Source organism: Euprymna scolopes, chromosome 14 (assembly GCF_053919585.1).
Source record: "Euprymna scolopes isolate OS-2025 chromosome 14, ASM5391958v1, whole genome shotgun sequence".
Lineage (NCBI taxonomy): Eukaryota > Metazoa > Mollusca > Cephalopoda > Sepiida > Sepiolidae > Euprymna > Euprymna scolopes.
This window is the reverse complement of record NC_136495.1, coordinates 125,903,159-125,918,831: the sequence shown is the minus strand read 5'-3', so window position 1 is coordinate 125,918,831 and position 15,673 is coordinate 125,903,159. Positions and strand designations below refer to the sequence as shown.

Below are 15,673 nucleotides of genomic sequence, written 5' to 3'. Positions count from 1 at the left end.
TTAAATTTTAGATATTCTTTCGAATCAGTAATCTGTAATACAAACAAAATTGTAATACAACAAAATTGGAATAATGATTGTACAAATAGTTTATGTAATTGTCATTTATATTCTAATCTTCGTACTTGGTTTGAAAATGTACCGTATTTTTATTTGACGACATTTACACGTGCTTTTCGCTCATATATTTGGATTGCGTCTATTTTGGGGCATTTTTTCATTTTAAAAAATATTATTAAATAAGACAGAAGGTTTCTTTTTATCATATCCTTTATCATTTTTCATTTTACATATCATCTGTTCTGTGTGGAAATCAAAAATGTTAATAATAGTAATAATAATGTGTGTATATATATATATATATATATATATATATATATATATATATATATATATATATATATGTTGTTTTGAAAAAATAAAAACCGAAGGAATTTATGAAATGATCAATGTTTCGGCCCTATTGCAGAGGACGTTATCAGGATATTAAAAGGAAAAATGCTAATAAAGAAAACGATCACAGCGTAAATTGAAACTAAGACTTTATGAACACAGAATAGATATAAGGAATGGTAACGCTCTAAATGCACTCTATTGATATTGTGCAGAACACGATCATTCATTTAATTTAGATGATGCGAAAATTATTAAATACGTGATAGATAGCGCTAAAAGAAGATTTTAGAGTCAGCACTAATATTAAACACAAATTCTATTACGCAAAGAAAGGGCTTCTACCATTTAGCCCCTAGTATAGGGAAAATAATAATTAAAAAACAAAATATCACAACCTTTTCCTGGTTAACCATTTTTCTTTAGCCTTAAATAATTCAACAAAATAAATAAGTTCAGAGAGAAAAAAAGTGTACATATTTATTTAACGTATTTTTAAAAATGTGTACATATAGACATTGAACAACCCAAACTTCCCATACACACACATAGTTTCCTTCCCGATATGGGTAGGACTCTAACACTGTTTCCTTTTTGTTTCGTATGGTCTATGATCGTTTTCTTTTGAGGTTTTTTTTTTTTTGCATTTTTCCTTTTAATATCCTGAAGATGTCCTCTACAATAGGGACGAAACGTTGATCATTTCATCAATTCATTCGGTGTTTCTTTTTTCCAAACAACATAACGTAAACGATCAGAGTATTTTTATTTTATTTTTATACATATACATATATGTGGGTGGGTGTGTGCGCGTGTGTGTGTACATGTGTTTGTTCGTATATATTAATGTAATATAAATTCATGCTACTTGCCAGAAAAGAAGAATGGGAACTAGGTTACAGATAGTGACCTTACATGGTGATAATGTTTCATATAAATAGATATATATATGTATAAATACATTTATATATATATATTTATATGTATACATATATATAAGTGTATACATATTTGTATATATTTATATATATATATATATATATATATATATATTCAGAACATTTTACTTCCATTTTACTATGCCGACGTCCTGCTATATTTCTTTTAAGAAATGCTAATTTCCTGTTAGGAATCTTTGACTACTTAGCTTACGAAATTCCGCTGATTGAATATGATCGTACATTTAAACGACATGTCAGTTCCACGTTTTTGATAAAATTATTTATAATGATTATTGTCATTTTATTATCAAATATAATATGCTCGTTTAGATTATTTGGAGGAATCCATATTTTCTAGCTAACCAACTATATTTATTGTTTTTGATTAGTTTTCTACTTTTGTATTTGATTTTTATTGATTCGACATTCGTTCGCCTCCCGAAATTCATCAAGTGTGACCAAGTGTAATGCAATATTATTTTGATTTTGTTTGAACTGGTCCTTAAAACATTTTCCTACAAATATTTCTGTGTGCGTGCACAATAATAATGCTTGCTTGTAAATATCGACGCATTGCATGTTCTCTAAACATACCCAGAAAAAGGAAGTATCAAACATATATTTACACTCCATTAATAGTGCATGATTTAATATTCAATGACAAAATTGCTATTAGAGATTATACAGAAGTTCACTTAGTCGCTGAGCTGTGTTCGTATGTAATAAGTACGTATTTTGTAATTAATACATTTAATTTTTAATGAACCGATATTCCATATATTGTGGGAGAACACTATGGTTTGAGAGTTGCTGACAGACCTTTACTAAGAATTTTCTAATCGACCTAAAAACAATATATATATATATATATATATATATATATATATATATATATATTTATATATATATATGTGTGTGTGTAATATTTGTTAACTTATTATTATATATGATTATTTACAAAAATACTAAATCACACAAGGTACTTCAGTTTAAGCTTTCATATATGTTTAAATTACAAATGCATAACTTATTCATTATTTATTGCATCTAATTTTTATAATTTTCACGGGAGTAGTACCAGAAGGATAGTGTTTTAACACTATTGCATAATTTCACCTTAAAAATGTATAACACATACTGGCAAGCTTAAATTTCTATCGTATATATATATATATATATATATATATATACATATATATATATATTAAATATTACTATGATAAAATAGTAGCGTGGTTCATGCTGATTCTTCTTCTAACATGAAGAATACGGTCTAAGAAAAGCAAATACAAGCATCATATTCGCTCAAAATAGTAAATTATATACGTATAAGCAAAAAAGTATATTAATGTTTCATAAATATTGGCAAATTGTTTCACACAATTCAGCATGTTAACACACAGTCATAGTTAAAAAATATACATAACGCACAAACATACGAATTACATAAACATGATGCAATTCTGTTAAAGAAAATCCTATCTAGCCTCTTTGAAATCTCGATACAAACTATAATAATTAAATGCTTTAGCTCTTAAAATTTTACAATGGTTTACTCTAACAAAAGGTATTTGAAATATTGCTATTTTAATAAGCATTGCTATTCATTCTCGCGCAAACAATACTGCCATAAAATCTAAAAGAAAGGACATATTGCTCTTTCCTTACACTGACGGAAAAATCACAAAATCTATTTATATTTATTTTGTAAATCTTCAAACGCACTAGGGTATTTTTTTGCCTTAAGCAAAATAATTGGATAACAGACTATTACACAATTATTTAAATTACAAGTGGCACAGTATTTATCGATCTCTGATTTGTATAGTTTCACAGAAATTCACTCGTAGGGTCAAGATTAAAGTTAGACCTTTCCTTAACTTGCTAGTATAATACACAATACAATCCTCATCTAAGACGGATACATACTTTTCGACTTAAATAGGAAGTGTGTTTAATGTGGCACTTTCACATGGGAAGATATTTGCCGGACAAACTTCAGTCACGTAATATAACGTGATTGATACTAAAACCTCAGAGACACGTAAAACTATGGGTAATTTATCACGAATATTGAATAAAATAAATAGTTATTATCGATCATATATACATATATATATATATGTTTAAAGAAAAAATAGAAATAAAACGAATGAAATTATTATTTTAATACATTTTTAAAAGTGTATATATAGACATCAAACAACCCAACCTTCCCATACGCACACATATTCGTCCTTTCCCGACATGGGTTGGATTTAAAAAACTGTCTTTTTTCGAACGATATATGACTTTTTCTTTTATCACATTTTTATTTCAATTATCCTGAAGATGTCCTCTGAAACAAGGACGAAACGTTGATTTGTTAATAATTTCATTCGTTTTTCTCTATTTTTTCTTTAAACATAACGTCAACCACCGCTGGTATATTTTTTCATTCCTTATATATATATATATATATATATATATATATATATATATATATATATATATATATATATATATATATAGTAAATATTGCATTAAGTTATCTTAATGCAATGGTTAAACAATTACAGCCAACATTGATGTCATCATTCAGCATTCAAAATTAAGTATGTAATCCTAATAACCTCTTCTCTAGAGATTAATTTGATTGAATACATTCGGAAGGACGCAGCTTTATCCACTGAGAAATCTCAACTCTCACTAAGTACCCTGTTTCTATAAACTTACTCTTAGATTATGCCAAATGGTTTATCTGTAACTACCGAGAATATCAGAGTCATAAATTTAGAACCAATGACGCATTTAACAAATATATAAATATAATAATGCATACCTATTCCTACAATCGATACTAATTCTGAAGAAATAGTATCAGTGATACTAATAACGACCACATAGAACCTAGACAACGGAAACCGGAAAAATTATAAGTTTACATGCTCTTTCCTTAAAAGTATTTCGACGGCATCTGCTTCTACCATAGTATCTGTGTGTTAGAAGTCCGAGAAGGGTGCAATGAACGAGGAGGCTAACACTACAAGCACTGTACGTAAACTGTGCGAAGAACAGCTGAAAATGAATTGTTCATTTTGCCATCTAAACCGCAGGGTATATTATCGGCCGTTGATAGTAGAAAGTGAATTGTAAGCAACTCTTGCGAAAGTGAAAGTTTATTTGCAATGGTTTGCGAAATGGGTAAAATGTGCTAGAACTTTCGGAAGAGTACACAATACACTACATATTATTATCAGGGAGCAATCTCTGATGATAGTCTGTATGGATACTATTAATTTGTTAATAATAATAATAATAATAATAATAACAATAGTAATAGTAACTGGCAGTACAAGCAAAACAAGCGAGATTGAGACGATATAGATATACATCTGAACAATGCAAACTAAACAGAGCATTTGAAACTAATGAAATCCCAAACTACCAAAATGCGAACGGAGGAAAAAAAACACAGAACAACCAAATCCGACAGAAACAAAACTCTACTGGAGTAGCATATGGGAAGAGCGACGAGATAACAATAGAAATGCCGAATTGCTGGAAGAAATGAAAGAAGATTACAACAAAGAGTAGAAGGAACACCGAATGAAATCAGCAAGGAAAACCTAAAGAAAACCATAGGAAAAATGGCAAACTGGAGAGCACCAGAGCACGACGGGATACATACATACTGGTTCAAATCATTAACAACCTTACAAGAAAGACTAACCCAAAACCAGAGAAGATGTATACAGGAAGAAAACGTACCAGATTGGATGACAAAAGTAGAACTATACTGCTACAGAAGGACACGGAGAAAAGAACGGCCCCTAGGAACAATAGACCAACTATGTGCTTACCAACTATATGGAAGATACTGAAAGCACATCTGAGGGAACAAATCTAATACTCCCTGAATAACCGTGGACTTATCCCCGATGAGCAGAAAGGATTCCGAAAAGGAAAAAGAGGAACACATGACCTGCTATATATAGATCAAAAGATCCTAAAGGAGGTAAAAAGGAGGAGAAAGAATTTAGCCATGGCATGGATCGACCACAAAAAAGTGTACGACAGGATCCCCCAATCATGGATAACAGAATACCTAAAAATGTATAAAATGCCAAGCGGAATCACTAATGTAATAGAAAATGCAATGAAAACATGGAGACTGGAATTGACAGCTGATGGACAACACATAACAGAAATTAACATACAAAGAGGCATCTTCCAAGGAGACTCGCTATCACCACTACTGTTAATCATAGCCATGATGCCCTTGAACAGTATTCTGAGAAAGTACCAAGCGGGATGCAAGTTCTCATATACAGAGGGAAAATAAACCACCTACTCTACATGAACGGCCTGAAACTTTTTGCAAGGACCGAAAATGAGCTAGAGACACTAATTAACACTACCAGTATCTTCAGCCAAGATATCCAAATGGAATTTGGAATGGAAAAGCGCGCACAACTAGTTATAAAAAAGGGAAAACTGGAAACGACAGAAGGCATGGAACTATCCAACCAAACAGAAATGAGGGCAGTAGGGGAACAAGACGACTATAAATACTTGGGAATTCTGGAAGCGGACACCATCAGAGCAATAGAAATGATAGAGAAAATTGGAAGGGAATACCTCAGGAGAACACGAAAACTCCTGGAAACGAAATTATATAGCAGAAACATAATAAAAGGTATAACTACATGGGCAGTATCACTAGTAAGTTACTCAGGACCGTTTATAGGGTGGACAAAAGAAGAACTGAGAAACGTCAACCAGAAAAACAGGAAACTCATGACTATCCATAATGCACTACATACAAAGGACGATATTGACAGACTCTACGTGGAAAGTAAAGATGGCGGGAGAGGACTGATCTGCATAGAAAACTGTGTGAAGGATACGAAAAAAGAACTAGAAAAAACGTAGTGCAAAACACTGAAATTATAATTATGGTAGCGAGATACACAGAAGAAAACAACAAAGCAGAAAACAGTGAGACAAATGGTAAAACGAGAAAAGAGAAGTGGGAAGAGAAACAACTCAACGGAATATTCATAAGAATGAAAAAAGATGAGAATGACGAAAACACCTGGCCATGAATGCGAAACGGCATATAAACCGAGAAACTGAATCTCTAATAACTGCAGCACAAGATTAGAACCAACCATATCAAAGCAAGAATCGATAAAACACAAGAAAACAGCAAATTCAGATTCTGTGGATAAAGAGACGAAACGATAAACCATATAGTAAGTGAATGCAGCCAACTGGCCCAAAAGGAATACAAAAACAGGCATGGCCAAGTGTTTTGAGCGTACAGACAAATGGTACAAACATAAACCCGAAACAGCACTAGAAAACGAGAACCACAAAATTCTATGGGGCATGGGCATACAGACGGACACACCCATCCAAGCCAGAAGACCAGATGTCGTAAAATTAACAAGAAAGAAAAATCCTGTCGAATCGTAGACTTTGCTGTCCCAGCTGACCAGAGGGTTAGTATGAAAGAAATGGAGAAACGAAGCAAATACACAGAGCTAGCCAGAGTGTTAAAAGGGATTTGGATGATGATGAAAATCAAAATGGTACCGATAATAGTAGGAGCCCTAGGAACAATTCCGAAAAACTTGAGAAAAAGCATGTCAGAAATTGGAATCAGAGGAATAACTGCAAAATACGACTAACGATAATGAAAACGACTGAAATATTAAGGAAAACCCTTGAATGCGGAGAATAATACAAGACAATATAACAAATAAGCATTACAGGTAATGAAGAACACCGATGCTGCATATCTACAATTTCTACACCCCCATCATGTATCCCCTCATAGTTTCACCACCGCTCCTCCTAATAAAAAAGTGGCACCAAAGAGCTGAAAAGGGTCAAGTAGGACTGAAAGACCGAGGAAAGAGCGCCAGCAAGACCTCGGTTGGACAAGCGCAAAGAGAACTGAGGCTTTGGAGAGGCTTAGTGCCACTCAAATTCCAGTATAAACCAATGGAAACTTCCGGCGATAAATAAATGGTAAGCGGTTGTTGTGATGATGCAAATTCATTTGCAAATACTATCGAAGACCGTGGAGAGAACTGGACGTCTGGGGAGACTTGTTTCACTCAACCTCCAGATAACACCACAGGTTTCCAATCAGATCGTTCGTTGACTTGTGTGAAAGCTCCATGTGAGCCAATAATAATAATAATAATAATAATAATAATAATGATAATAATAATAATAATAATAATAATAATAATAATAATAATAATAATAATAATAATAATAATAATAATAATTATCTCCCAAAACGTGAAAGGAGATAAATCACAAACAGAACGACCAAACCCGACGGATACAGAAATTTTTTGGAGTAAGGTATTGGAAGAACCACGGGATTACACTAGCAACTAAATATCAAAGAAAAGAGAGACACGGAAAAATACACAGAGTTAGCCAGAGAACATAAAGGGATATGGATTATAAAAGAATCACATATAACGTATAACAGTAGGAGCGCTAGCAACAATTCCGAAAAACTTTGACAAAAACTTGGGAGAAATTGATATAAGAGGAATAACTGGAAAAATACAACGAATAAAATTAAGAAATTTCTTTGAATGCGAAGACCAATAGATATGAGCACGATACGCAGTCAAGACAACTTCCTGCAGAGAAAAAAAACATTAAGAGACTTTACATGGTCAGAGAAGATTGAAGATGCATATATCTGTGTTGTTTATCTCCTCCTTATTCACTCCCATTACCCAATCAGATCACCTCCTCCCCCCAAAAAAATAAAAAGAATGAGAAGGTTCATGAGGATGGAAAGACCGAGGTAAGAAAGCACTGCCCAACTGACTAGACGTTTGCTGAACAAGGGCGAAGAAAACTGGGACCTAAGGTAGCAGATTCTCCTTTAAATTTCAGTGTTGACGAAATGGTCACTGCTAGCTAGAACCCGATGGTAAACGCATATGCAAATTAATTCGAAAATGTTCTCAGAAGAGACTGAGAACACTAGATAACTGGGGAGACTTGTTGTCACTTTACTTCCAGAGAACAGCACAGGCTGTTTTCAAGCAGAAATTCTTTATGACTTGTGCGAAAACTCCTTGTAAGCCAATAATAATTGGATGTAGAAGAAAAATTACAATGATTAAAACTGTAGAATTATAAAATAAAACATTTGATTGCTAGATGTAGACAACACATGAACTGCAGACGCAAACTGAACATACAGACACGATTAAAGGTGTAAAATACGAACGAACCTCACATGAAATCCTGACAACTGAACTGCCATGAGTGTAAGGTACTCCCATGCGCACTGCATTACGGCCACATTCATTTTGCGGTGCGTGTGTCACCATAAACTGGCACAACAACGAGGAGCTGAAGTATGGAAAGATTGAGGATAGAAAGCAGTAGTCATAACTCCGCTGAAGGAGAACAAAAGAAAATTGCAACAATGGGGAACTTATTGCCACTTAAATACCAGTAAAGACCAATAGTCTCTGCCAAAACGAAATCAGTGATAAGCGGCTGTTGCCATAATTAAATTCCTCTGAAACTCTTTTCGAATAAGGTATAGAGCACTGGAAATCTGGGGAGAGTTGTTGTGACTCACTCCAGAGAACACAAAAAGTTGTTGTCAAAGAGATATCTTTGATGATGGACTGCGTATCTATTCCTATGGAGTAAAAAAAAAAAAAAAAAATAATAATAATAATAATAATAATAATAATAATAATTGCGGCAGTTACGAAGAAGGATGATTTGTGTATTGATATGCATATTATTATGGCATCCGATTTTACATTAAAAATATCCAACGATTAACTGCAACCTGTAATCCAGATCAATACAAACTGCTTGAATCGTGTATCTTTTTCGAGATCAGCTTCACAATTCCCCATATGAAAATTTAGAGGTAATTTAAAACATCGTTTTGTATCGTATAAAAAGTGAAATGAGAAAGAAACCCGCTCGTTTCTGTTTGTAATAAGCGATCCCAGTTATGGAAATTTCAATTTTCGCTGGCAGGAATTAAAGAGCTAATTACGATAATGGCGTCAAAGAAAAACACAAAATGATGTAATAAGCTTACATATGCATTGCATTTTTGTGTTATACTTGGAGCAAATGTATTTGATTTTTACTAGAATAAAAATTTTACTAGAATAAAAAATACTATGCGCTGGGTCACACGTAGAGTTCTATTTTGATTATTTCATTCAGGAAAATTTAGTTTTAAAAGACAGGTATTTGAATAGTTGGTATATGGATGTAATGTCTGATAACCTCTTTAACCTAAGCTTCTATCGAATTATTTTATATCTTGATACACTAATAGTTAAATAGTATTTCTCATCTGACAATTATGAAATTCTTATCTCGCCAATATAGAACAAGGGGTGATTAAGAAATCAGACCGCGATAATTTATAAGCCGAATAAAACTTGAGAGACAAACATATACCATGGCTCTAATTTTGTAATGGCTCTATGTTTTGACAAGTTACTTGGCTTGACTATTTCTCCTGATCTGAAATGTAACACGTACATCAAATCCATTGCCAATGTCGCTGGGAAAATGATGGGATCCTTCTATGGATCCAGAAGATATCTCACTGCGGGTGCAATTTTCCATCGATATAAGAGCCAGGTACGTCAAAGGATTGTGATATTCTTCCCACATCTGGACAGGAGCACACTTGGAAAAGTTCAAAACAGTCTTCGTAGCCGAGTGGGGAAAGCTTTTTTCTCTTCACTGCAACCTCTTTCTCGCAAAAGAAACGTCTCGACCCTGTCTACTTTACTATTATTTTCATGGCAACTGTTCATCTGAGCTCGAATCTAGTTTTCCTCCTCGCCAAACCTTCACAATAAACACTCATCTTGCTGAAAACACTATCAATAATTATCCCCACACTTTATCTGTGCCTAAACCTAAATGCAGATTAGACCACTATAACAACTAAGGTGTATTTTATAATATATTTTAAATAAAAATCTTCAAACAAAGACTAAGGGGAGTCAGACATGAATGATTCAGATTACATCGTTTAAAAATGACTTGGATTCTTCGTTGGAACACTCATTAGTTTACGAATTACACGCCTCGTTTTAAAATTATATGTTTGATGAAAATTTTGAATTTCTCTTTTTCTTAGTAACGTGTACAACAATTCGGATTCGAGACAAGAATATTATATATTCAACTAGATTTTCAGCCGGCTTTGCTCGGATCATATTTACAGATAAATGTAGGTGCATATGCATACATATATTAACAAATTATACTTATGTCCAGGCAATTTACATCAAAAATTTAAAGTATTTAGAAAAAAAATTAGCGAAGATTAGTAAGTCTGCTAAAGTCAAATCTTGCAACTTTGATCTCTTAACAAATAAATTTTCGCACAAAACTGATTTTATTTTACATTTTTACCCCAAACAAGGCATATTACACATTTGATGAAGGAGGTTATTATCAGGGACCTAAGCTACAGAGGGAAGGTAGATGTCGGTACACGTTACACTTGAACTTCTACATGTCAGTAAAGTTGGGGAAGCAGGAATTCGGAAGGGATTTCCAAAGTCTGGCAGTTCTTGGGATGAAACTACTGGAGTAGAAAGCTCTCTTATATACAATAATATCTACTGTGAATGGGTTGGACTTTGCTGATTGTCGGGTTTGCCGGGGATATTTACGTCGACGAAGTAAAAGTGCTTGCAGTTCGTCGGAACATTTACCATAAAAATACTTGTAGAACAAGAAAAGCGATGCAACATTTAATCGAGGGGACAGAGGCAGAAGCTTGGATGACAGTTCTGGACATATCAGTTGGCGACTCTCTTTTTAGCCTTGTCTGTGATCGAGAGACTAGTAGAAGGCGTACTAGCGAAAATATGACAACAATGCTCCATACGTGGGCGAAAGTGGTACTATAAATTACAGTATACTTTCGGGCGGTAGCAACTTTCTAGCACGGTAGAAAGGACCTTCCTTCTTTGCAGTGGCATTGGCAATGCTCTCAATATAATTGTTCCAACGCAGGTTTCCTGTGAACGTTACGCCAAGGAGTTTTAAAAAAGTATTTTCAGATAATGAGTTATTAGCCATCGCTTTTGTTGGTAGAAAAGGTTTCTTGCAATTATTGAAGGAAAGAAGTTTATTCTTGGCAGCATTGAATGTGATCACCCGTTTTTGTCTCAATTCTACTACAGAGTGAAGGTAATCCTCTAGTGTTTCTGCCAATTCCTTTCATATGTGTTCATTTGTTTTCCTGTCGTGCCTGTAATAGAGCGTTGTGTCATCATTATATACACACATCTAAGAGGCAATTCTGCCATGGAGGTAATTTATAGATATTAGAAATAATAAAGGTCCAAAAATAGACCCCTGAAGCACTCCCGCATTTATACCATATTGTTTAGATGCACGACGTCGAAGACAACCTGGAGTTTTCTCTTATCATAATTTGGGAACCTCTAATTATAAGAGAGAACCTTGAATACCAACTTAGGTTTAACAGTCCCAAAAATTGATACCTAGTGACACATGACCGAGGCGACTTAGACGTTGGAACAGACATTGCAAGTCTACAAGGAACTGAGTTCAATCCTGAGCGAAATCAGTGGCAGTGACAACGCCATGGCAGCGACAGCGATAGACGCAGCAACAATATCATGAAGCGGTATCGGCCAGAATGGAAAATTAACATGATAACCCCTAAAAAATAAAGGGTTGGGTTCGAAATTAAGAAAAAAAAAACAGTTCCCGAGTTCGAGATACACCTGAAGAAAGCCGATGGATTATACGGCCGAGACTTAGTGAAAAGAAACACCGAAGATGAAGAAGTGATTAAAAAAAACGATACCCATAAAGTTTCTCTCCATCAACTTTGACTTGCTACATGTCAAGATGAAATTGACTGAATTGTTTTCTAGAGACCGCAAACCTCAAATTTGTTTAACTTTGGCTGCTTGGCAGCCAAATCCTCGGTCAAACACCGAAAATAAGCTTGCCCGATATCTGAATAAAGTATATGTCACGAGTATGTATGGAGAGTAGATAATACAGTGGGTGTGTTATCGGCAGTTCCAGTACCTCTCGCTTCTTCTTTTTTGTCCTTCAATTCTCATTCAAATGAGTGATTTTTTCTTACAAAGGGTGAAGAAAAAGCTGCTTAAAGGTCGGTAGTACTTGGTGAACAGTAGTGTGAGATTTCGGAAATTTTTCTGTCTCTATGTCTATCTTTGTGGCCATGTACCTAGTAAGTGTGCTGGAGGTAAACGTTTTGTCTGGGCTGACGTTATCCGCCTGATAGTAAGGGACCGGAACCTTGGATTAATAACTAAGGAGGCTGTCCTATGAGCAGGCGAAAAGTACTGGGACTGCTATATCGCAATTTGGTGAATGGATCTGGATCATGCAGTAGTCTCTGGCGAGGCCTCTCGATGCCATACTAGTGGGTAATTGTTACGGCTTTACCTTTTCATGTGCTACAAAAAATCCTGTCTTTTTCTCTCTTACTTTCCCTCTCTGTACTGCTCTAACAAAGTATGCCGACTTGTTCCACAAATCCCAAAACCTTAACATGAAATATCTCCAGAGAAAAAAATCGAATAAATCTAGAACCCCATCTTTCAACGTAGACCCCTACTACCAGGTATCCTTCTTCAACATCAGAGGTCTATGTTCCAACCTTCTAGAGGTTGAAACCCAATTACAGGAGACGAAAGCGAACATATTATTTCTAAGTGAAACTGGAATAGGGCCGACCTCTTGCTTAGATGAGTTCATAATGAACGAATATTCTAACTTAACAGCAAACTCTGGCCCCCTAAGATAGCCATGGGGATGGAATATGTGCCTACATTAAAGATGGCTTCCCGTGTGGCAAGGGTATCTCTAGAGAAGATCCTAATTTACCCTATATGTGCTTCCGGGTTGCACTTGCTAACGCCATTGAATTTATATTTGCCCTCTATCGGCCCCACAACAGCGGAGTTACTATCTTTAAGAGTATATCTGAGAAAATAGACCACATCCTACCTGCACATCCCTCGGCTAACATCCACATCTGTGGTGACTTCAATGTCCATAACGTGGGATGGCTGGCCCATTCAAATAAGACAGACGATGAGGGGAGGTTTTGTCATAATTTTGCCATTGCTTATGACCTCTCTCAGATTGCTCGCGAACCCACCCGTGTGCCCGATACACCCGGTCAATATGCAAGCCTCCTAGACCTTTTTCTCTCAACTTCCCCTGAGCTATGTTCATGGTCCGTTACTTGCAATAACCCTTATCCCTGAGTGGCTTCCGGGCCTTGATAAGTGGTGATCACTGTGTAAAAAAAAGGAGCATCCGACCACTCAGTTGTATCAGTTAAGATAAAAACGAAATGTAATACGTCCCCTGACGTATCCCTCCACCGTACTGTATACTGATACTCTATGGCTGACTGGGATAGCTTCCATACATTCATATCTGATTTACGTCTGCGCTCAATGTTTAAAAAGGAAGTGTCCTCTATAGTATAAGATCTGACCGAATAGTTAATTGTAGGCATGGTCCAAGTCATACCATCTAAACAATTCCAACAAAAACCTAACAGCCAGCCATGTTTCTCCCCAGAATGTGCTGCAGCTATCGCGCACAGAAATCACTATTTCCATAACTACCAACGTAATAGATGAAGTGAGACTAAAGCTGCTTTCAGGACTGCCAGCAACTACTGTAAAAGAGTAATAAAAAATGCAAGAGAGCTATATGGTCAGTCTGTTAAATCCAAGGTAGCTGATCAGTTGCTTGGTTCCCACCAGTTTTGGCAAATATCAAATAGGATCCTGAACAGAAATGTGCGTTCTATCCCAGCCATTATCAATGGATCAGAGGTCATCTCGTCAGTATAATACAAGGCCAAACTAGTTTTAAAGAACTTTGCAGCTAATCCTACCCTATGCGACGAACGCCATTACCTCCCATATTTACTCCTATAACACACAACACGATAGGTAGTATACAAATATCCGTGCATGAGGTCGCCAAGCTAATCAAGAACCTAGATTCCAGTAAAGCAACTGACTCTGACGACATCACAATTATAGTGTAAAAAAAGCTTCAACCGGAACTTGCTCCCATACTTACGAAACTGTTAAAGCGCTGCCTTAAGGAGAAGTGCTTTCCGACTCCCTGGAAAACCTCATCAGTTTGCCCTGTAGTTTAGGATTCAGGTGATACGTCATCTCCCTCTCAGTACAGACCAATAAGTCTCCTGTGTGTTATGAGTAAGATGCTGGAATCCATATTAAATAGAGAAATAGTCAACCACTTCAGCAGAAACAATATTTTTAGTGACACACAATATGGTTTCCGTTCTGCAAGATCTACCACAGATGTGCTAGGGTTATATCTTACAGGATTAGTTAATCCCTTGATAAAGGCTTCCTTTCTATGGCAATTGCTCTTGACATACCGAATGGCCTTCGACAAGGTATTGTATAAGGGTCTACTTCACAAGATTTCCAGCTTCGGTATAACTGGAAATATTTTCTCAATCATTAAATCATTTCTCTCTGATAGGCTCATAAGAGTCTCTTCCTGATCTACATAAATGACCTCCTTAAACACATACTTAAATCATTCGTTGACATATATGCTGATGACACGACACTCTACGGCAATACATCAAAGGCTGTAAATGACAACGTTTTCTCTGATTCTCTCTCTTATGATCTCGAGCGCGTGGTTCAGTGGGGGAAGACGTGGCTGGTTACCTTTAATGCATCTAAAACCAAACTCCTATACTTATATCATCAACGCTTTGATTCCCATTTGGCATTAATTGGGATGGATGGCTTTCGTCTGGGTGAGGTCCCGTGTTTTGACAAGCTTCTGGATTTGACATTTACTCCTGATCTGAAATGGAACACGTACATCACGTCTGTTGCCAAGGTCGCTGGAAAGATGGTGGGATCCTTCTACCGCCCCAGAACATATCTCATTACTGATGCAATTCTCTACCTATATAAAAGTCAAGTACGTCCAAGGATTGAATACTGCTGCCATATCTGGGCAGGAGCTGCTTAAAACAGCATATCCTACCTTGACAGAGTACAAAATAGACTTCGTGGCTTAGTGGGGATGCCCTTTTCTCTACCATACAACCTCTCTCCCACAGAAGAGACGTTGCGAGCCTATCCTTGTTTTATCGTTATTTCCATGGCAGGTGCTTGTCTGAACTCCAATCTCTGGTCCCCCCTCGCCAATCTTTCACGAAAAACACCCGTCTAGCTGAATCCACTGTGATAAATTTCCCCCACTCTTTATCTGCGCCTACA

At 35.7% G+C, this 15,673-nt stretch overlaps 1 protein-coding gene across 1 annotated transcript in view; it reads right to left on the bottom strand.

Moving 5' to 3' along the window:
* LOC145293263 (uncharacterized) overlaps nucleotides 1–15,673 on the bottom strand; it is a 270,144-nt gene that overhangs the window by 54,814 nt on the left and 199,657 nt on the right. The gene's annotated exons all lie outside the window — the stretch shown is intronic.